Source organism: Sciurus vulgaris (genome assembly GCF_902686455.1).
Source record: "Sciurus vulgaris genome assembly, chromosome: 1".
NCBI lineage: Eukaryota > Metazoa > Chordata > Mammalia > Rodentia > Sciuridae > Sciurus > Sciurus vulgaris.
Window position 1 is genome coordinate 204068606 of NC_136461.1, and position 22925 is coordinate 204091530.

The 22925-nt window shown below is 55.7% G+C and overlaps 1 protein-coding gene across 2 annotated transcripts in view; it reads right to left on the reverse strand.

Annotated features, from left to right (window-relative positions):
* The window catches only part of ST3GAL1 (ST3 beta-galactoside alpha-2,3-sialyltransferase 1), a 75401-nt gene extending 53411 nt beyond the window's left edge, over positions 1 to 21990 (reverse strand). Inside the window, exon 1 of one of the 2 annotated variants that reach the window (XM_079134733.1) lies at positions 21778 to 21990. The gene's annotated coding sequence lies outside the window, so the exon portion shown is untranslated. Of the gene's footprint in view, positions 1 to 21688; positions 21719 to 21777 lie in introns of those variants that run through there. The other variant, XM_079134734.1, reaches the window with a different exon arrangement.
* Between the last annotated feature and the right edge of the window lie 935 nt (positions 21991 to 22925).

Here is a 22925-nt window from a genome sequence, read left to right on the forward strand (position 1 = left end):
GAAAATGAGGACCGTTTTCAGATCTAGGCATACAGGACACCAACTGGCCTCTGCCTGCTCTTGCTAGTCCCCAGGCAACCTGAGGATGAAGAAGCCAGTATCTACGCCCAGCCTGGGGACTTTGTCCAGATCTGGTGGTCATCTGGAGATCCCTCTGGTCCCTCTTGGGTCCCCAACCAGCTCTTCTGACTCCCCATTGATTCTGGTTATGCACCAGGTGGACCCTCCTGTCCTGCCCCCGTCTGTTCCATCCAGGATGCTGGGACACCGGCCAGGTCCAGGACTGTCCCAGCTGTCCCTTGTGTAAACCCGGTCATGTGTAGCCCCTCAGGGGTGTGGTCATCTCCCACCACTGCCACACTGTTCAACATGCTGCCTCGTAGCAAGTTCAGGAGCGTGACGCGGAGTCCATTTTCTCTGGACTCATCCCTCCTCAGGCTTGCTGGCTTCGCGGCCCCCTTATCCTCAGCTTGTTTCCTTCCTCTCCTCGTGTCTTATCTCTCCCGCTCGTATCTTCACGTGATGAACACTGTGGCCACTGCGTATCCCTTTTCAGGAAGGCTTCTCTGGCGTCTGGCCCACCTGGGACCTCAGCAGGCTGGAGCTCCAGGCCCTCGTCTATTCCTACCTGGAAAACGTCAGCCCCGAGGCTCAGAGGCCTGCTTCTATGTGAAGTCACCTACGGACACCACTGGCTCCCCAGAGGGATTTGAAAAGTAATTCCATCTCATTATTGAAGAGAGAGTCGGGGAGCCCAAGCTTGGCACGGGAGGCCCTGTGTTCAAACCCCAGAACCACAACAAGAGGGAGAGGGAGAGAAAGGAAGAAGAATTCCCACCAATAATCACACAGAAAACAGCCCCAGACGGACTTCTCACCAACCTTCCGCGACCCACCACGGGTGCCACCATGCCCGAGTTAAGTTAGGGGTGAGCATAGCAAAGTGACAGACAGGTCCCAGGGTGATGGCTGTCTTCTCAAGCCATATCCTTCGAGGATGGAAATGTCCCTGCTCTTCTCTGCCTCATGTGGTGGCCACCAGACCCATGTGCTATTGAGCGCTTGAAATACGTGACAGAGAACTGGGTTTTCATTGCATTTACTTTTAATTAATTAAAATTGATGCAGAGGCTCCACGAGACAGCTCAGCTCTAGACGGAGTTGGCATCCTTCCCCTGGTGAGGCCCAGAGAGCTCCTATGTCAGGTGTGGCAGCCATGGCGTCTCCCACACGGCTCAGCCCGTCTGCTGTGAGGTGCAGACCCCAAGGCCTGGACACATGGTGGTGTCAGCTAGTTTTCCCTGCTAACAAATGGTCCCAAACCTCAGTGCCTCCAAATGGCAAGAGTGAGGATTGCTCCTGATGCTCAGGGGTGACGGGGCATTGCTTTTGGTCTGGGCAGTATGGCTGGAGCTCCACGGCTCTATTTATGAAAATGGACCAGGCCCGATGTGACCCCATGGGCCGCATTTTAAAGCTCTCTCCGGGACTCAGCAGAGTGCCATGCCAGACCTCCCCTGGGTGACGGAACATTATCAAAGCATGTTCCTCACCCAGATGTTCCCTCATCATCTTCACGAGGATTGTCCTTGGAGGAACAGCAGAGGCTGCTTAGAACCTCAGCAGGCCGCACCATCCCTGGGGGAACATCACCTCTTCCAAGGACAGCCCTCTTTATGGAGTGTCCGTGACAGAGCAGCCGAGTTACAGAGACTGAGAAGCAGGGGACCCTCTCCCCTCCCCTGCAACATAATCCATGGAAGGACCTGGAAAACTGGCCTCTGACCAGTGCAGAGTAGAGACAGTCGACCCTATCTCCACGTGACACAGGTGACTGTCCACCTCTGGCCCATGGTTGGAACCCTGCCAGCCCCAAGGCAGCACGGGTGTGCCCAGCACAATCCTGGAGATGCCAAGGGCCTCTCGTGGCCACTTCCAGTGGGAAGACCAAGCTGGAACCCAGAGGGAAGCAGGGAGATGAAAGTCAGTTCTGACACGGGTTCATCCCTGCCTCCCTGAGACTCGCTGAGGAAAAGGCACCTGCCACAGGCTTGTCCCCACCCCCAGACCCTCAGAGCTCACTTAGGCTCTAAAGCAGCACCTCTCTGTCCATGCTCACGGAGAGGGCCTGGAAACCCCTGCCCAGGACTCAGGTGGAGGAAACAGAAAACGCACAGACGATGCAGGGCAGATGGCGCAGGAAGCCAAGGGCCTTCCGGACAATGAAGTATAGAGTCGGCTTTCTCGCCACTGTGACGAAGACATGACAAACACACAGGGAGGAAGAAGAGTTGACTCAGCTCATGGTTCCAGGGGTCTTAGTCCACAGAGGGCCAGCTCCACTGCTCTGGGCCCAGGGTGAGGCGGAACATCATGGTGGAAGAACGTAGTGGAGGACGGAAGCAGCTCAGGACATGGCCACCAGGAAGCAGAGTGTCTGCTCACCAGGGACAAACTATGAACCCCAAAGGCATATGCCCCAGAGACCCACCTCCTCCAGCCACACCCTAGCTGCCTACAGTCACCACCCAGTTAATCCCTACCAGCGGATTAATTCACGGACTGGGTTAAGGTTCTCATAACCTAGTCTTTCACCTCTAAACCTTCTTGCATTGTCTGACACATGAGCTTCTGGGGGACACCTCATGGCCAAACTATAATACTAAGGGATGACACACTCCCACTGGGAGAAGACCATGAAAGGCACATTACATTTACAGCTGCTGCTTGAGTGAGGTACAGGTGATGTGCTCTTTGACAAAAGCAAAAGATTTAAGGAAAGTTTCTCCAATGAGCAGGAAAACCTGCAGGTGAAGGTGTGAGCTCAGGCCAAGGCCAGAGACAGGGCTTGAGAAGAGCAGCTGGCAACAGGAGCAGCGTGGGAACTCAGCTGCGCCCTGCTGGGCCCTGCTCAGAGCCGAGCACACCACGCATTTCCTCATCTGCTCCTCTCCGGATGTCACCGAGGCAATCACCCAATCATGCCCATATTAAACAGGCAGCTGAGACTTGGAGAACTTTGGAGAGTAAACTTGTCCAGTATCACAAAGGCAGGGACAGCAAACAACAGACAGAGACCCCTGCCATTCTGTCTGCATCCAAAGATGCCAACAGTGTGCCTCTGCCTCCCCTCCTGGCCTGAGCCAGGACTCCAGTCCATTTCTCCACCCCATGAATCTGAGCTAGCTGTGGCCAGTGGCACAACAGAAAATGTGACTAAATAAAGGCTTTACAAGTGTTTGTGCATCGAGTTCCCTCTTCTTGCTGAAAATCATTGTGCCACCACATTAGCAGGCCTGAGCTAGCCCCCTGGAGGATGAGGAACAGCATGGAGAGAGGCCACCAGTTGGCTGAGCCCCCACATCTGTGCCTGAGGCCATCAGAGGCAATGGAGCCCAGCCAAGGCACACAGACCAGAAGAAATGCCCATTGACCCACAGAACAGACCAGTCACAACTGCTTGCTGTGGTAAGACACTGAGGCCTGGGGTGCTGGTCCTCATAGCAAGCCAGCTCACGTGACCACCGAGTATGCTCATGTTGAGGGCAAAGGCCACATAGCATGTTAGGAAGGAGGATGTGTGCTAGGGACTGGCGAGAGCAGGGACAGGAGACTATACAGCTATTTCAGACTTGGGACCAACAAGGTTAGTGACCAACTGAGGCCAGATTAGTCTAAAGCCATCATCTGGCTCTGGACCATGTGTGGTATTGACTATAAACAGATTCTGTTCAGGGATCCTTGGTGGGGGCAGGATGTTAACATGGAAGACACACAGAGGTGGCCAGAGGGAGAAAGCTGGGCGGGCACAGAGGCCGGAATAGAAAGCTACAGCACCTAAACTTTCCTCAGGTCCTCGCAGTTGGAAGTGAGAATTTCAGGGAGGGAGTCACAGGTGGCCTCCTCTTCCACCTCCTCCAGGTCAGACCCTCTCTTAGCAGTGGCCAGAGGGATCTCACCAAGGTCCCCAGACCCTCCTCCCACTGCCAGCTAACTAGGTCCCCTTCCCTCTGTACTTTCTTTGCAAGTTTCTTCAAGTTTCAATATAAATGGCACCTCCCGAGGCACCTCCATGGACTCCCAGACAGGGTGGGCCCCAGCACCCCGCCACCCCCCGTGCTCCTGCAGAGAACACTTACTTGTCCCCAGCCCCTGAACTCCACGAGGCACAGGGCGTCTGTCCCACACACCACTGTGCCATCCCTGCCCGGGCACGCTGCCCGGCATGTGGGTGAAAGCCCATTGCCACCTCTCGTGAAGAGAAGGAGAACAATTCAGCCATGGTCCCGGAGAGCTCTCCCTGGACACGGCCCTCTCCAAACTCTCAACTGGGGTGGGGCCCTGCCTAGGCGCCACGGCCTCGGGAGCTTGTCTGCGTTCGTGTGTTCAGCCATTCCTTCTCTCACTCAGCATGATCTGGTGAGCACGGCCACCACCCGGATCCTGCCGTCAGCTGCCCTCACTAGACCCAGCCTCTCGGGTGCAGGCGCTGCAGCTCACCAACCCTGCCCCCCAGGCCCCAAGTGCTGTTGCTTTGGTGTCAGGGGCGCTGGATGATGGCTGCTGAACGCAGGGAGGATGAGCGGGTCCACAGGACGGGGGTCTCGAGGCTCCCTCGGGCACGGCCGGTTTATCATTTAGCAGAAGGCTGCTCCTGAGTTTGGGCCCCATGTATGACACATCTTTCTAAACACTTGATGATCGTCATGCTATAAAGACCTGCGTGTGTACTCGCCTATGTGGGGACACACACCGTGCCTGTTCCGCAGGACGCAGGGGAAAGCTGAGAATCGGTGCAGCCCTGCTCCCACTGAGCCTCAGTCTCACTCCCCCGTCTGGCACCTGTGATCTTCAGATGAGGTCTAGAACTCTCCTTGGAGTGAGGCGTGATCCTAAACCAATGCATGCATTTGTCTTGAGTTTTTTGTTTGTTTGTTTTTTGTTTTGTTTTGTCTTGTTATTTTTAAATAGGTTGGCAATTGCCAAGGAGTCCAAACCCCAAGTGGTGAGCAGCTAGGGGGTTTGAAAACCTAGATGTGGAGTCAGGCCTGGGTACACACCTGTAGTTTCAGTTACTCGGGAATTTCTGGCAGAACGGAGATTTTGAGGCCAGCCTGGGGAACACAAGATCCTGCCTCTGAATTAAAAACAAACCAGGTCTGCACAGCCAGGGGGCCCACCTCGCCCGCCCAGCCTAGGTTCCTCGGCTTCTGTAACAGCACCCGGGCTAGGTACATGGAGAAGGCCATCATCTCAATGGCTTAGTGCTGCCGGTTCCAGGAGCAACCTATCAGCTGCTCTAGCTCCTTTCCTCTTACGAGCCCTGACACCTTTCCAACATGCCACCACGCAGCTCCGCTCTGGCCGGAGCCCTCTGCCATGCCTCTGTCTACACAGGTGGCACGTGCCGACCCATCCCAGAGGTTCCACTTAGGGTTAGCACCTAAACTCTCACTGCTGAAATGCCTCTGGAGGGTGCTGAGACACAGGAGCAAGGAAATCAGACAGTGCCCGTTTTCCAGAGGCTCAAGAAAATCTGTGACCCACTAAGACCACAAAGGAAGAAACCAAGTCCTACAAGATGGTTCCTCCAGAGAGACAGGCCCTGGGTCACCCAGCCTCAGAGCAGAGCAGTGGACTGACCAAGGGCTTAGACTCCAGCCCGAGTTCTTCCACTGCCATGTGACTCACCCCCTCCCGTCTGAGCCCACCAATCCCCGTCGCTTCTCTCCATCCCACCAACCACCACAGCTACCAACTCAGGACCTCAGCAGGCACTGCCGAGAAATGTCTCCAGACTCCAGTCAGAGCACGGATTAGGACAAATTCCAGTCAAACAAATCACAGTTATGTTCTCATTTCTCCTACTCTGGACCCATAAATCGTCCTTCTTTGACCCTATTAGTGCATCTGCCACTCACGGCACCCCATGCCATCTGATGTTCCTTCCCACTGCACAATATAATGCAATAAATCTCATAAGAGATTTTGTTCTTCAATTTTGCTCCATCTCTGGGTTGGACAGGAGACTGGGAATAAAACTGGACATGATTCCAGGAGGAGCAGGGCCAGTCTGCTTAATAACTCAAAGCTTTCCCCTCCAAGCAGAGAACGATCGTCTGAGTAATTGTTAACACGGAATCTGGCTGAGTACTATTGCAGCATTGTGAATTACAGGAATCTTTTGCAGAGAACTGTGGGCACATCATATTCCAAAACAGGGTGGCCTGCTTTTCGGTCCAGTCAAGCTGTGTGACTTTACAAAAACAGCTTTCCTCTGAGGCTTACTCATTGGTAAGACGCAAAGTCTACCTGTTCCAACTATTTTGCAGGGTTGGGTTGAAAAATAAATGAATAAAAAAGAACATGAAATCACTTTCATGATAATCAAGTCAAACTGGTGGTAGAAATGGAAGATAACATTTTTAAGTGCTTATGAGCTCAGTCTTTTGTACTGTACTCAGAAACCCAGTTAATCCTCTTGCAATGGCCCTGGGATGTGGATACTATGATTTTCATCATTTTGAAGTTGAGTATTTGGAGACTTGAGATGACGTCATTTGCTCAAGGTCCTATGACTAGCACATCTGGAGCCTGAAATATAAACCAATTGCTAACTAAACTCAACCAGAAAACCCAGAACTCACATACCTTTTTGCACATGGCATTTTTTGGGGGGCCTTGGCCCAGGCTGTGCCAAGCTGTGTGCTCTGTCCTGATGGGGAAAACAGTACACTGTTGGGCTCGACCTTGGAGGAGCCCACCATGTGGGAGGGGGACACAGGCTCAGACGCAAAGAGCCACACCACTGTCCCTGTGGAATACCATACACGCACAAGCGGTGGTTTCCCAATCAGAAGCCCCGTCCAGTCCAGAACATGATGCTGCTGGAGAATGAGATCAACGCAGAGACTGCCGAGCCAGAGCAGTTTGCAGAGGGGACGCTGATGAGGAGCAGGAGGAGCAGGGCAGCAGATGCTGGGCAAGGGGTGGGGCCACCGAGGGAAGCCTGTGCGTGCCCAGCGTAGGGCTACTGGCCAGGCTCTGTGCTGGGAGTGGGACCAGGGGACAGGCTGATGCCGAGGGCACCAGGAAGCTGAGCAGAGAGTGGACCACTCCCGTGGATGTGGCTGCCCTCCCTCCCTGGAGGCTCGGGGGCTACAAAGGCCAGCAGCTCTTCGGAACCAGAAAGAACTTCAAGCAGGAAGCATGTGTGCTTGGCCGGCTGGGAAAGCTGCTCTCTAGCCTGAAGTTTTCCTCCCTGAAAGTCTTCCCCACAATGAAGTGGATTTCTGGATCTGAAAGTCAAATGCTGAAGCCTGGCTGCTTTGCTGGGAGGAATCCAACTGTGCACAGCCACCCTGGGTTGATGGACAGGGCAGTTGACGCCATGCTGAGAGTCTCACACTTGACTCGATTCCCTCTTCACAGTAGCCCCCTGAGGACGCAAGTCTTGGTCCCGATTCACAGATGTGGAAACTGGGGCTCCTAAAGGGTTCCACAGTTTTCCCACAGCCACACAGAACGGGGCTGAGGTGAGGTTAAAGCCAGGCTGTCTTGAACCCCATATCCCAGCACTTACACTCAGAAGCTGAGCTGACCCAGAGTCCACATGCAGGCAGTTCCACTGTGACGTGCCCTCAAGGCACACTCCAGTCACTCCCCATGTCCTCTCTTCACGACCCTGTTGGTCACCCTCCACTTGGCTGTCAGTGCCCCTCGGCAGCACCCAGCTGTGAGCAGGGGCATGGCCGGAAACAAAACTGAACAGCCTGTCCCCTCTCACCTCCCACCTAGGATGCCGCCCTCCATCCAGACCCTAGACCCGTTACCTCTGCAGCAGCCTTGTCCTGCTCAAAGCCTGCTTCCTTCTCTGTAGAGCAGAAATGGTGGGGACAGTGGTCATGGGGAAGACGGAGAGTGCTTCACCTTGCCTGCCACTCACAGGGGACAGACGTAACAACGCCAGGTGGCTGGTCACTGGGTCACTGGCAAGTTACCAACTCACACAGAACCTTGGTCTCCTCCTCTGTTGATGGGGCAATAGAAGTCCCTGACCTGCACGGCTCTGAGATCGAAGTCTGTGACAGTTCGAGTTGGCCTTCGAGGGCTCACCTAAGGGACCCACAGTGAGGTCCAGAAGGATCTGGGCAGCATGGCGGTAGGGGGGCCAGGAGCAAGAGACCGGGAAGAGGAGCATGGGGAGGTGACAGCCTTCCCCCAGAACTGTGCGGCCACTTCTGAGTCCCGCAGAGGTGGAGGCAGAGGACTGCAGCCTTTGAGCACCAGGACCCTCACGGCGGAACTCCTGCCAGCCAGTGCCAGGCACCTTTCCAAAATTTACTTTCGTAACCATGAGAGTGAGTTACATCACAAACCCCTTATTTCAGAGTCTAAAACGACCTTCCAAAGTCAACAGACGGCAGGGACAGTGAAGCCTGGACGCACAGGCCTGCTCTCAAGCTACCCGCCCACCCCTGCAGACCACAACGCGTCTGAGCCAGTTCATCCTCTCTGAGTACCTGACGGAGAGGTGGAGGCAGAGGCAGGCGAAGGGCCTCTGCCCCGAGATGAATCCAAGGAAGGGGCTTCCTGAAGTGGCTGAGGATGGAAGACGAGAGGAAAGCTGGCACCACGCCCACGGCCTGCCTGAAGCTCAGTGTGGGCCAGCAAGGGGGTCGCCTGCTACGTGGCTCCAGTCCAGGTCTGAGAAGCTTCGGGACACCTGGGATCCCCCAGCACCGGCCCTGCCACTGACTTGGGTCTCCACCTGGGAGGGACTGTCACTGGAGCACAGCTCTGGAGGCCTGAAGAGGGAGCAGGACACTTCCTGCAGACCTGCTCAATCGTCCCGGGAGCCACGTTGGGCTTTGCCACCTGCCGCAGTCTGTCTGGCTAGAGAGGTCTGTCTTGCTACATTTCAACCTCCCAGCTCTGGACTGGAAGGACGGCACCCTCCCCTCCCCGCTCCCCATGCCTCTGCCGCCCTGCTCCCTGATGTCAACCATGCTGCCCGCCCGGTTCTCTTGGTCACCAGGCTGGGAGTCTCCAAGTTGTTTTCCATCTTGAAAGATTCTCAGCACCAAGCACCAATCTGTCCTTACACCCTGGAGAGATGAAGTCACCAAGCCTCACACTGGAGCAAATGTCCCAGACGTGACTCACAGCAACTTTCACCTGGATTCCTGGAGGGACCGTCAGCCCTGGGGCCCATCCGTGGCTAACCTTGCCTCCCTGGCTGTCCTAAGCCATGGGGGTACTAGAACTCATTCTGCATCAAGGAAAAGACCTGACCGCACCTTGTCAGAGCAAGATTATGGGTCATTTGGAACCATCTTGCTGGCCCCTTCCCTCCAGGCACAAAGTGGGAAGGGGCCAGCTGGTGGACTCCCCAACCGGGGCCCCCGTTCTGAGGCCCTCTCCACCCACTGCAGCTGTCCCAAGGCGCCCCCGTCTTCCCAGTCCCAGCCTGAGGTCCACCTTTTCTCTGGGGCTTTCCCCACTCGCCCATGAGGCCGACTCACCCTGGGTGATACTATCTGGGTGCACAGGTCACTTGCCCCAAATCCCACTGCTAAGAATCAGTGGCCCAGCAGGCAGTCCCCTGCCCTGAGGGTGAGCTGAACAGCTACAGGGGACGTGAGAGCCAGGCCCAGGACTGCCCTTGGTCAGCTGTGGGAGGGACTGTAAAGTATGGGTATTGGTTTTCTAGGGAGGCTCTGCCTCATTGAAGGAGGCAGAATTATGTGCTCTGGAATGTGAATTTGTGGATGAGGGGAAAGAGGGAAGGAAAGCAGGAAGGCAGGAAGGCAGGAAGGAAGGAAGGAAAGCAGGCAGGAAGGAAGGAGGAAGGAAGGAGGGAGGGAGGAAGGAAGGAAGGAAGGAGGAAGGAAGGAGGGAGGAAGGCGTGAGAAGAGAGGTGTGAGGGAGGAAAGAACTCTACTGACCATGGAAACCTTGGGCCAAAGGACAGAGCTGACATCACACAGTCTGTCCCTGGTGAAGGTGACCCAGAGTGCCACCACTAGCTGTCCTATTTATAACCCTCTGGAATACGGTTCAGTGTGCGGGGTGCTTTGTTCTTTGGGCCTCTTATCTGGTTCCCAGGAACACAGAGAGGGGTGAAGGGAGGGAGGTGGCCAGGGGCCAGAAGTGCAGCCAGTGAGACCAGCTGCATTGGGTCCCCAACGCTTCACGACATGCGTGTCAGAGAGAACGGGGAGGGGAGGAGTGTGGCAGCCCCCACCCCTCCACCCGACCTGAAGCCTTGGGGCAGTGGCCAGCTCTGGGAGCCTCGGTTCTGCCAGCTGTCAAAACACTAAGGGCAGTAATGACCCCATGGCCCTGTCGAGGAGGCAGACGAGTCCAGAAGGCACAGTGTGTGGCAGCCCCTGGCGGGCAGGAGGCAGGGACAGACAGAAGCCAGAGTGCACAGCCCAGCACAGCCCTGCTCAGAGGGCCACCAGGAGAGGGGCTGGGGGATCTGGAACTGCCGGTGTTCACGGGCAGGGGTCTTCCAGGGCATCAGGAGCCCTAGAAGAGACCTAGTCATATGGGCAGGGCTGCTGCTTCACCCTTGGGGTGCAGGGAGGCCAGGGAGACAGGGCAGAGAGCAGCTGGGCAGCCTGGTACAGATGTCAACCCTTCAGAGGGCCCAGCAAGGGTTCCAGTGGGGCCTGGGCTGTCTTCCCACTGCAACGAAGGTCTTGTGGTCACGAGTGGCTGCCCTGAGTCCCGCTAGCTGCACACCCAGCGACTTCCCTGCCTTAATTCAGGTGGCTCTGGAGAGCCCTGCCTGGGTAGAAAGTTCACTGCTAGGAAGAGTTTTCTGAGCCAGGAATCCAAGGGCCATGGTTGGCATGGGGAGGAGAGCGCCCCATCACCGGGCGTGTGGGAGCAGGTGCGGTATAACCACGTGGAGTCTCAGCCAGGCAAACTGCCTCAGGAGGCTGAGCAAGAAGATTAGGTTCTAAATGAGCATGGTGAGGGCGGGTGACAGCGGGTTACTCAGAGGATGTAACCAGCAACACAGTCCCAAGTATTAACTCATTTAATGCTCATTTAGTATCTCCTGGGAGCTAGTCATTATTATGATCCCTATCTTATAAAAGATGAGGAATCAGATGCACAGAGAGAGTAAGCAACTCGCTCAAGGTCACACAGCTAGGAAGTGGCAGAGCCAGTACTTTTTAATAAAAGAGTCAATGACTCAGTGGATGGTAATTGAAGTCTCGGAGTAGAAGTTCAAACAAGGGCACAGCTGAGGCTCTTTGCAAGCACTGAGATTTTACAATTATTTGTTTCACATCACCTAAACGTGTAACACCTATAAGTTGCTATCACTGAATCAACACCCCGCAAGTCCAGCCCACCCCAACCAACACAGGTTTGATCCCTTCGTTCTGAGAAAAAGAGGGAACCTTCCTAACCCAGGCCAGCACAGGTTTCCAACCATGCAGGGCTGTCCGAAAGTCAAAACCGCCTCTGGCCAGCCTGTTCTTCCTCCTGGACTGGATATTTGGTGTTGTAGAGGGATCAGCGTCATTTGTAAAATGCTGGAGTTCATGGTCCGAGTCTGCTCAGCTCAGTTTGTTCACGTCACAGGCAGAGAGGAAAACAGCAGCAGGTTCATGAGCCACCAGGCAGGGTGGCATGTTTTCCACCCGAAGTTCCCATAGGAGGTGGGCGGGTAGGACACTGCCTGCCTAACTCACCCTTCGTTTTAATTTCCTTTTCTGCCAGAAGACTGAACTTTAAAATCTGAGATTATGCTGTAGGAACCCCCGTTCACCCCCCAAAGCCATTCTCCTCTGCGGCAGCGACACTGTTTCCCAAGCAACGGTCTTTATCCCCGAAACCCTCCACCAGGTGGTGGGATTAACAGCACTTCGTCCGGGAACAACTGTCCTCTCCACTGTGAAGATTTTAAAAAGGACTCTTCTAAAGTTGCAGCAGTGACTTTTACAATTCAGCTTACAAAACGCAGGTTGACTCTGGCCTTGCTGCTCCATCCGGTTCTCCAGCCCGGGGGGCTCACGGTGCTCAACACCCAGGTGCCAGGGCCACTCCAAAGAGCAACACCTGCCGGCAGTAACACAGAATCCACGCGGAGATCTCCAGTCAGGTGAGACCCTAACAGGCCAGGTGCGGCCTCAGGGCTACCTGAGAACCAGGAGCAGACCCACTGGAGACTCCTGCTCTGGAGCGTGGGGCTGCAGTCTCTGACTTGGGAGGCAGCAAGTGCGGAGACACCAGGGCCTCCTTCCAGAAAGGGCAGCACGCAACTGGGTCTGTGGCCACTGGAGGACAGGGCTGGGCCTCGCATCCTGCAGGGGACTCCTAGAGAACCTGCCCTGCCCCTGCCGTGCCGGAGACCTGTGGTGGACTGTGAATTCCACAGCACAGTGCTGGTGGCCTGGGCTCTGGACACTAATGGAGTGCTTTTCTGGTTCTGCCACTTTGTGGCTGTGTGACCTTAATTTTGTGACCTACCCTCTCCAAGCCCCAGTTTCCACATCTCTAAAGAGGATTAGGAAAAAGCCCCAACACGGGCCTTAGAGGGCTGCAGTAAGAGAAGGGGCGCCAGGTCAGAGGGATGAGAAGCCCTGGCAAGGGGAGCAGGTCACCTGGCCTGGCGGGGTGCAGAGCTGATGGTGGGCCCCGAGCAGACGGATAGGAGCCCAGGCCACCCACAGGCCCACTCCGCAGTTAAACCCCAAGGCCTCTGGATTGCTTTCTGTGAAACCTTGCTCAGAGTTTGCCCACAGTTACCTCTGCTCCCTGAGGTTCATCAGTTTAACCTCCAAAACTGTGCCTCCCCTGTTGGCCGCCGGGGGCTTCCTCCATTCCCTCGGCTCTCTCCAGCCTCCTGGCCTCTGTTCCTGGGCTTTGGTTCCACCCAGCAGCTGACTCTTCTCTCCTGAGAAACAATCCATTCACATGCAGAACAAATTCACGAGACAGGGCGAGCTGCCTAACCAAATGTGCCAGGCCAGTTCTTCCTTGACCTCCCAGGGTCCGCTGTGACGGCCTGCTCACCAGCACAGCCCTGGAACTAGCCTTTCTCGCCCCAGCCTGCCCTGCCACACCAGGGCTTGCTAAGGCTGAGCTGGTCCCTGGCCAAGCCTGCCTCTGGTTCCAGCTCATCCGGAACTTGGTGACATGGCCTGTGAATGGCAGTGTATGCACTTGGGCTGCTGCGTCCTTGCGATGACCAAGTCTTGGTCCCAGCAGCTGGACTTGGTTGTGTTATGAGGGGTGGGTGGGGCGTTCACGGCCGGTAGGGGTGCTGGGATGAAGCACGTGCTCCTGGGGCAGGAGGCCACACCTGCCCTTTCCCAGCCACTGGCCTGGAGCTGGGCAGGTCCTCCAGCAGAGCTTCCCTTCTCACCTGTGCCGACGGGGAGGGTGGCGGGGGCTGGGTGACCTAGGTGCAGGTGTGCCTCATGGCCACGGGCTGTCCAAAGTGTGCCTTATTCCTGCCCGGAGGGCCCAACAGAGTGAGCCTGTGTGGCCTTGCTAAACCCCAGTCCCAAACAGGTAGCATTCTCATAGATTTTGCTACTTTACAAAACAAAACAGCATCCACTTGGAAGCCATGTCTTTATCTGTACAATGGCAGGACCCCGTTCCAGGCTAGCACTCGGAAGAGCTGAGCCAGGGCCACATAGGGGCTGGCAGCAGATGCGGAGGGCCCGGGATGCCCTCAGTGGCTTCCAGGGTGTCTCAGCTCTTGCCCACAGGACCTCTGTGCTGGGGCAGGGCTACAGGACACGGAAGGGAGGAGGGACAGTGGAGCCCTTCATGACTTGGCCAGACAAATTTGGGAGATTTATCTTGGGCTCAGCTCTAGACTTCTAAGGATCTAAGCAAAGGGTGTGTGTGTGTTTTGTTACATTCTTTTCTTTCATTTCTGAAAAGGTAAATGCCCAATTAGATGGACTTTCCTCTTTCATCTGCAGTTCTTTCAGGCTTTGGGGGCATGAAACCATATTTTGGAGTCATTTCATCTTCTCAGAGAAGTAGCTTGATTTGCTTTGGTGGTGTTTTTCTGGTTGGGTTTTTCTCAAGAGTTCTCTGCTAAGTAAATACGCATGAAGGGAATTTTTAGTCACTCTAGTCCACGAGTTCACTGTGGATTCAAATGGATTCTGTTTTGTTTTGTTTGTAAAAGCAGCAAAATCTATTAGAATGCTATCTGTTTGAGTTTGGATTTTTTTTTTTTAACTGTACCTAGTGACATTCAGAGAAAGTACTTTCTTGCAAAACAAAATGTGAACTTTCCAAAAGTCATTTGTAATGCTCTTTTTAATTCTGCCAAACAATTGGGAACTAATGCTCTTTTGTTCTCAGTTGATCTGAATTTTAACTCTTATATTCTCTCAAAGATTTAACTGGTAAGATACCTTTGATGTATTTTAGAGAAAAGATACCCACACAGACATAATCAGAATAACTGTTCCAAGCATTCCCAGAAACTCTTAACATACAAATACTCCAAGAATAGCATCGGGATGTGAACAGACTGACGGGCCAAGGAAACTCAGCCCACCCTGCTCCAGCCAGCTCAGGAGTAAGAACGAGCGTCTGCTGAGTAACCCTCGTGCCTCAGCATCTACGCTAAATTCCTAATCAATCAAGCTGCCCATTTTTCACACAGACTGTACAAAACACATCCTCCGGACCTCAGAGGAACCTGAGGCACAGGGGAGGCAGGGAGTCTGCTCACGGGGGAAGGCAACCCCTCCCTGAAACCCTGGCAAGCCTCCAACCCTAAGCCTTTCCGCCCGGCTTCGAGATGTCAATGGTCTGCTTTGGCTGGAGTGTGGTCTGAGGGTGTCCCTAAGGGTTCCTGTGTTGGAAGCTTGGTCCCCAGTGGGGTGATGTTAAGAAGTGGGGGGACCTTTCAGAAGTGGGGCCTAAGGGGCGTTCCCGAGATCGCCCCTCCCCACTGTTGTCTCCATGTGCTCGCTCCCTCACGGGGGTCCAGCCAGAGCCCACTGGCCACAAGGCGAATCAGTCAGGGCCCCTCACCTGAGCTTATACCACCTGAGCTTATGCCACGCTCTTTAGACTTTCAGCCTCCCAAACTATGAGCTAAAAAACCTCTTTTCTTTACAAATTACCCACCCTCTGATATTTTGATATAGCAACAGAAAACTAACCCAGAAAGGGTCTTAATAATATCATACATTTGATGCACTTCGTTTACCAGGACAGTTCAAACACCACAGGTTAAAACCTGGATTTCCACCAGTTGCGTGGCCTTAGGCGAGGGGCTTACCCTTCAGTTCCTTGGGCTTCTCACCTGGCAGTTGGGAATCTTAGGACCACCTACCCCTGGGCTGTTGCAGAATCCAGTGAGATAAGAGGGGTGCACCTTATCTCTCAGGCCACCCTCCAGGCCTGCTCCTGATGTCACTCCACCCTGCCCTGAAGCGCTCTCTGCCCTGGCTGCTGGTAGGCCCGCTCCCGTGCAGAGAGCTAGACCAGGTTGAGCTGGTAGATTTCATCCTCCCGCCTCCTCTGCGGGGTGATGGGTGAGGGGCAGAGGTCTCTCTCCTGCCGAAACCCATACTCACAGGGTATTTTAAAATATATTTTAGTTGTATATGGACACAATGCTTTTGTTTATTTTTATGTGGTGCTGAAAATGGAACTCAGTACCTCACGTGTGCGAGGCAAGCACTCCACCACTGAGCTACCACTCCAGCCCCCTCACAGGGTATCTAAACCTGGGCACACTCTAAACAGTACAAAGTGGACGCCACTAAGATCATTCTCAGCAAGGCCTGGTGCAGCTGTGGGCTCCTGCCTGCTCCCTGTGGCAGGGCATGGTGGGCCCTGACACTGCCATCCCCTCCTTAGGAAACCAAGGGCCCAGGACAGTAAGTGAAGGGTCCAAGGCCCCCAGCCAGGAGCAGGTGGGCTGGGTCAGGACCAGAGTGCAGGGGTTTCCCTGCCCAGGTGGCCCCCGATTGAGAAATATCCTGATACCAAAGCCCTCCCTGCCTGTTGTCCAGAGTACCCACAACAGACTGAGCCCACCCAGGGGCCTCAAACTTGACTCCAGTCATATCCTTGCTGGCCAGCTAGGCCAGCGCCTCAGGTGCCCGAGGTCACCTGGTAACAGCTGGCTTTTGGGCAGCTTGTAGGCCCCAGTTCTGGCTAATTAGTAATTCTCTGTGTTCTGCCTCAGGGAAAAAGACATTTTAAAGGTTTCATACAACCCATAGGAATGAGAACAGCATGCAGCTGCGACCAGCCCTTAGGCCTTGCTCCTTCAAGGAAGGTCATTAACAAGCCACTTGACCTTAGAACTAGCCTCCTACTTCCAGTGTTTTTCTCTGAGCTTTCTAGAAGGTCCTGATACCTGTCCACTCCTGCATTCTGCACAGGTTGTGTGCTGACGTCATGTCCCACACAGCCACTTCCTCTGATAACAGACTTAATTCAGCTGGAAGGCAGGAGGCTCTGGGGTCTCCCGCATCTGCATCCTCCCAAGCTTCTCCCTCAGGACCTGCAAGCCAGGGTGAGGCCATCTGCCCTGCAAACCTGGTACACGGAGGTGCAGGGTCTGGCCCACCTCAGACCTGCGGTGATACCCCGTAAACCTGGCGCTGTTCCTACCCACTGCCCATCCTGCCCTTAAACCTCATCCTCCCGCATCAGCTACTCAAATTGGAGACAAATGATAAGAAAAAGTATTCAAAATAAAGCATTAGGCTTTAGTTTTTAAAGCAAACAGTAAACAGCCACTGTTTCCCAAGAGATCCCTCTGAGGCCACACTCTGGATGCCCAGCCGGCTGGCTGGGCTGTAACAGTGGTCGGCTGGAGGCTGGGAACATAGCCCCGTACTGTGCCCATCCCACACCAGCCAGTAAGAGATCAGGACACACCCACACCGGAGCCCTCCAACCCCCAGGGCCCTGCCTCTTCAGACCCACGGAAAGGCCTGTCAGCAATCTGTTGTCCGACTTTTATTTTTCTTACCCACACAGGACACAAAATCCTTGGATACTGTCTCCCTTCAAGAAAATGCCTTTGCTGTGTCACAGACTGACTCCTCTCCAGAGGAAACCCCAAGTTCTCAGGGCTTTGTCTCCCCCTGGAATCCTTCTGTGGGCCCTCGAGGCAGAGGGAACTTCTCCCTTGCACCCCATCTCGGCACATGCAGATTTGAATTCTTAATACAAACCACCAGGCAGAACTCTCCACATCCCCTTGCACCTCCCCAGCTCACTGGGGCCTCTGGGAAGGCAAGAGGACAAGGACTGTGTGTTTTTCCACACCTGTATTCCAGCACATTGCAAGCTTCCTGCACAAAATAAGCACCCAAGAAATGCAGGCTGAGCTGAAACCAAAACTATCCAGCCACCACCTCACCAAAGCCAAACAAGCAGCCAAGTCCCAGCCTTCCCAGACAGGTCGGTTCCCACCAAGGAAACCAAACCATGGCTCAAATGCATGGAAAGGTGTGGGATTGGGGAAGAGAGGGCACAAAGGGTTAACCCACTAGCTCTGTCCCGAACAGTCCTGGTGATCTTCCCTCTGGACCTCCTAGTTTTGCATGAAAGCAAAACAGTTAAACAAAATGATTTCTAAGGTCATTTGTAGCTCACAGATAGGAACAAGCTAGGCCTGGCGAGATCATCAGGTTCCTCTTTGTAAAACGTATCACTTGGAAGTCCCCAAGTGCGCTGGCATCACACAGCCTCGTCAGATTTCAGACCTCAGTGTCGGAAACTTCTGGGCCATCTTTCAAAGCCCAGTGTTGAGAATTGCTAGAAAATGACTTCGTCAAGTGAGTGTGGGCTCCCAAAGGTCCAGAGCCACCTGTGTGTGAGAGGAGGGATGCTCTTGGCACCGTGTAGTGGCCAGTCCAGTCTCCCCAGTCAGGCCTGCAATGCCAGGCGGGTTTTGAGGAGGAATTTGTAGCAAAATAAAGGAGGTGGGGCCTGTCTTTACAAAGAAAAGCTTTAATGGAGCTTCAAAGGTGACTGTCAACAGAACTGCAGAGCCTCTCATTTTGCAGATGAAACAGACCCAGAGACCAGAGTTGCTTGGGTGCCAAGCTGCAAAGCAACCCAGCACTAGCAGAGGGACTCAAATGCCAGTTCTCACAGCCCACATCTGGGCTCCCGTGACCAAAGCAGAGCTGGAGAGGGCTCTCAAAGTCCCAGGTTGCAAGCAGGGCCGCAGAAGTTTTCCTACGGGTCACACAATTGAATAAGCTGTGCATAAGCCTTATTCTAGAATTCTTCATGCCCGGGCTGGCTCTCGGTGGGCCTGTGAAGTCCTGTGCACACACATGTCCAGGACTCACCACAAAGCACTACAGAAGTCCCCCATCATGGTTTCACTTCCCCAGTTTCAGTTACTTGCAATCAACCGAATTCCAAAACTATTAAATGGAAAATTCTAGAAGTAAACAATTCGTAAGTTTTCAACAACTTATATTGCAGTGTATTGTTATAAATGGTCTCTTTTGTTAGTAGTTATTGTTCCTCTTTTACTGTCCTAATTTATGACGTCTATCACAGCTTTGTACATCTAGGAGTGCCTGTGCACGGACAGCTGGCTCTCTGAGGTTTCTGGGGTCTCGGAACATATGGAGGATAAGGTACCACTATGTAAGGACAAATGACCAGTCCGTTTTATCTTTCTTGGTTGCTCTGTGGCGTGGGAGAGGCTGAGGTAAGAGTGGAAGTTTGGATCCCACCAGATCTATCCACAGATAATTCCTTGGAGTCAGCAACTCTTATCAGGGGCCACCCAGCAAGGTGCCAGGTAAACTGACCAGGAGGCTCAGAAGGCCAGTCATCCCAAGCTCCTCCCTGGGGGTCTGCCTCTCGGATGCAGTCCTGGACTGCGGGGCTGCTTGGAGGGGAGACAGAGCCACCTGGCATGAAGTCTGGCTGCACCTTCACTGCCAGGCCCACACATGGACTTGCTCCCCTATGCCGGGGCATGGGGTCTAAGGGCTCCCAATATTGGTGACAGTCCCCAGATTTCAGGAGTGTAGATAGGGCAGGAGGCCTGATCCTGCACGAGAGAACACAGCCCTGTCCACGGCCACCAGACACACTCAAGTTGGCTTCTGCCTGCTGCTGTGGAGAGCTGAATCCACACCGAATGCCACACTCTGCCATCACTTCCAGCCACACTTCCCTTCACCCCCGAGCCCAGTAGTTACTGTGGCCTCCAGTCTGGGAAGGTGAGGTGAAGCCCCTGCTCAGCCCTGTCCTGGTCTTGCTTGACCGGGCGATGCCAACAGTGCCATGCAGGGGAGCAAAGGTCAGGACCCGTGCAATCTCAGTAGAAGGAGCCTTCTATTCATCCTTTCATCTCTTTATTCAGCAGAAACGGCGTGGTGGAACTCCTGCTGCCCAGACCTGAAGTCGGGGCACATGCACACAAACACATGTGTTGAACATACATGTACACAGTGCACACCTATTCACACACTCAGTTTTATGTGGAATACCTATTTTTCAGGACACAGTTTGGAGATCATAGTAATGGACTCAATTTACAGATACGGAAATTGAGGCTGTGGGAAGTTTAAGTCTCATGCTCAAAATCAGAGAGACAGAGACAGATGACAGGAGACAAGAAGAGACCCTACTGGCACCGGATCCTGGCAGAGGCAGGAGGCGCAGCATGGTGAAATCAGGTGAGTCATTTCAGTCAATCATGAGATTTCGGAAAATCGCCCCGGGGTTTGGGGTCGGAAGGGGAAGTACAGGAAGGTGCCGAGTGTGACTCTGCCTCAGGCCTCCAGGCCCCTCCGCACCGCAGAGCCAGGCGGTAGTTTCCACAGTAGCCAGCAGGGGGCAGTGCACTTTGCGTTTTCGAGCCCGGGGCGCTCTCCCGCAGCACCCGGGAAAGAAAACCACGGGGCACCGCCCGCAGCTTCTAGGAACGTATCAGGAGTGGAGTGTGGCACGCAGTAGGTACTCAAGGCACGTCCAGAAGCCGAAGGGCTAGACCAAATATATGAATTTGAACTCAGTGGTTGAAATGGGGAGGGGAAGGAGAGAAGGGGTGTCGGGCCCCTACCAGCACCTCCTATCGGAGTGGCCTTTTCAATGAAGAGTGTTTGCACCTACTATGTGCCAGATGCGATGGCGGCGACTGGGCACTCTCGTTCCTTGCTCACGCCATTTTCCCGCTAGCGAAGATCTCCCCATCTCTCCCTTCCCCGCCCCCACTCAGCCGCAGAGCGGGGGTGGGCGTTCGCTGTCGCCCTAGGGAACCTTCTCGGCACAAATCGCTGGGCGTGGGGACCCGCGAGGGCGATAAGCCAAGAACTGCGAGAGGTCCCCCGAATCACACGTGAAAACCGGGCGAATGTCTGATGCGGCGACGCGGCGAGCTTGTCCCTGCCCTCAGGGTCAGGGCTGTCTCCCTCTGCGGGACTCGCCTGGCCCACGAGACGCAGTGGCGGACCCAGCCCCCACACACTCGCGCGTTTCTGGGCCCGCACGTGCCCCCTAGCCCAGCGCCACCAAGCCGGATGCGTGGTAGGCGCGGGATAGGACCCTCGCGTAGGAGAGAGGGGAGACTCAGCTCCAGCGTACAGAGCCCGGCTGATCCTGACACCCTTTTCTGGAGACCTGACCACAAGGCCAAGGCGAAGGTTTATCTGTGCCAAGCTGGGGCGCAGCCTCAATCCCCATCTCAAGTTCAGCGTCGCTGCCTCCCGCAAGGTCACTCTCCAACACTCTGGCTGAAAGTTGCGCCACCGTCCCGATTTCGAACTAGCTGTACCCCCACCAACTCTGTCACTATTCTCCACCCCTGTGCACTCCTACAAGGGGCGGACCCTGCTCGCGCAGGTCACACACGTTAGAGACGCAGACAAGTTGCTAACTTTTGTCACATTATTTCTTGGCAGCTGCGGCGCCTAACGGGGTTGGGGAGGACTCAAGAGTTTCGAGTTGACACCAACACCACTACTGCCGCCGTGATCCCTCTGCCCACCCGAATCCCCCACCTCCCACCACGCCACATCCAGCTGACCCGTTCCAGGCGCCAACTTCTCCCCCGGATCCGGAGTAGCCTAGGCTAGAGGCGTCCCGGGAGCTGATAGCCTCCACCTGAGTCTGCGCCTGCTCACAGCGGATTGGGAGCCTGGATCCGGATACTGTCCCAGCGCCTCTGGTCCGGATCAACAGTGGCCTCTGCGTGCCCCCGCGGTGTCCCAGCTGAAGACCCCGGCTCCGCTCTAAAGCACCGGAGACCCGCCGCGCCTAGGGGTCTTTTCGCCCCCGGCGCGGGCGGGGTAGATCCAACCGGTGTCGGGCGCAATGTCACTGGGGCCGCTACGGGGACCGCTGCCCCAGACTGCTGTAGGCTTACTGCTGAGCTCCCGGCGGTTCCTCCAGTAAGCTCTGGAGACCCCAGCCCGAGTCTCCTCCCATACCTTCCTCTCCCAAACACCCAGGTGGTAGTCGCGGCCAGGGACCAGGTTTCCCTACCGGTGTCTTCCTCCCGGTGCCTGGGGTCTTCATTACCACCTCCATTGTCACACCCTCCTAGTCCCCTCCCTACCCCTTCTGTTCCCGGGTCCGGGCAATCACCCCTGCACTAGAAGAACACACAGGAAACTGCCCGAACCCCAACTCGCGCGGACGCAGTCCCCCGCGCACCCGGAGCAGCTTTCGGCTTCGCGCGCACACTCACCACGGCTGGAGACACGCTAGAGTTTCCCGGCTTTGGATACCGAGGGGGTTCCGAAGAGTACGTAAGACGGGGGCGTCCCGAATACTCACCCGGCCGGGCTCACAGAGCCTCTTCCTCCTTCCTCTCCTCCTCCTCCTCCTCTTCTTTCTCCTCCCTCTGGTCTAGGGCTCTTTGTCTTTGCAAAGTGTCGAAACTGTCTGGCATAGTGGGGCTCCGCCGGCTGAGGCTTGAGCCGGGGAAGTGGGAGGCGGGGTGAGGATGGGAGCGGTCTCGGGAACACCTTCCCCCGGGTGTAACGGGAGCGGGAGGCGGGGCGACCGCCGAGGGGCCGCCTCCCGTGGCCGGCCGGGGCCGCGAGCGGGGCGCGCCTGAGCCCGGCCACCGCCTCCTCGGCGCGCGGCCCTCCCCTTCCTCCGCCCCGCGCCCGCCCTCCGCGCCCCGCGCTCCCTTGCGCCCCTCCCGCCGGACTCGGCTCGGCTTTCCCCTCTCTGGGGCTTCCTGCGAGCCGAATATAGCTCTGCCGAGCCACGTGGACCGCCGCGGGCTGGGCTGAGGCCCGGCCGGGGAGACGCCGAAGGCGGCTGTGGCGGTGGCGGCGGCGGCGTGGGGACCGTTTCACCGCCTAAAGAGGGGATCTGCGGGACAGCTCCGAGACTCCTGGGACCGATCGTCGCCGAAAGCGGGCTAGGCTAGGGAAGAGCGCCCTGGCGGCCCAGGGACTGTGGGGTCAGCGCCAGGGAGGAGGCGATGGGCGCGCACCGAGCGGACGTAGCGGTGCCTAGAAGAACCCGAGTCGGGTGCACAGTGGCGAGAGGGGCCGATTCCCCTGCTGGCGGCCGGGCAGATCCGCCGACTTCCTCTGAGGGCGCGGGACTCGAGGTGGGATTTAGGGAGGAGGAAGAGGGAGGAGCGCGGCGAGGGCGTGGGGACCGGTGAGGCCCGAGCCACGACCCGCGCATCCCGGCTTCGGAGCCGCATAACTGGTACGGAGATCTGGCCCCCTCCCTTTCTCCTGTCCGCCGCGGGTTTTCCTCCCATGCAGAGACTGCAACGCGGTCCAGACCGGGCGAACGTTGGGCAATGGGAGCCAGTGCAGGGCCCACCGAGGCAGCCTGGGGCGTGTGCTTTGGGGTTTGGGGATTAGGTTTGGAGTTATGCCCTCTGTCTTTCATAGGGAAATGAGGGCGGTGGAGACTTAGTTTGATGAGTGGCAGAGTGCTGATCTAGGAGGCTAAAT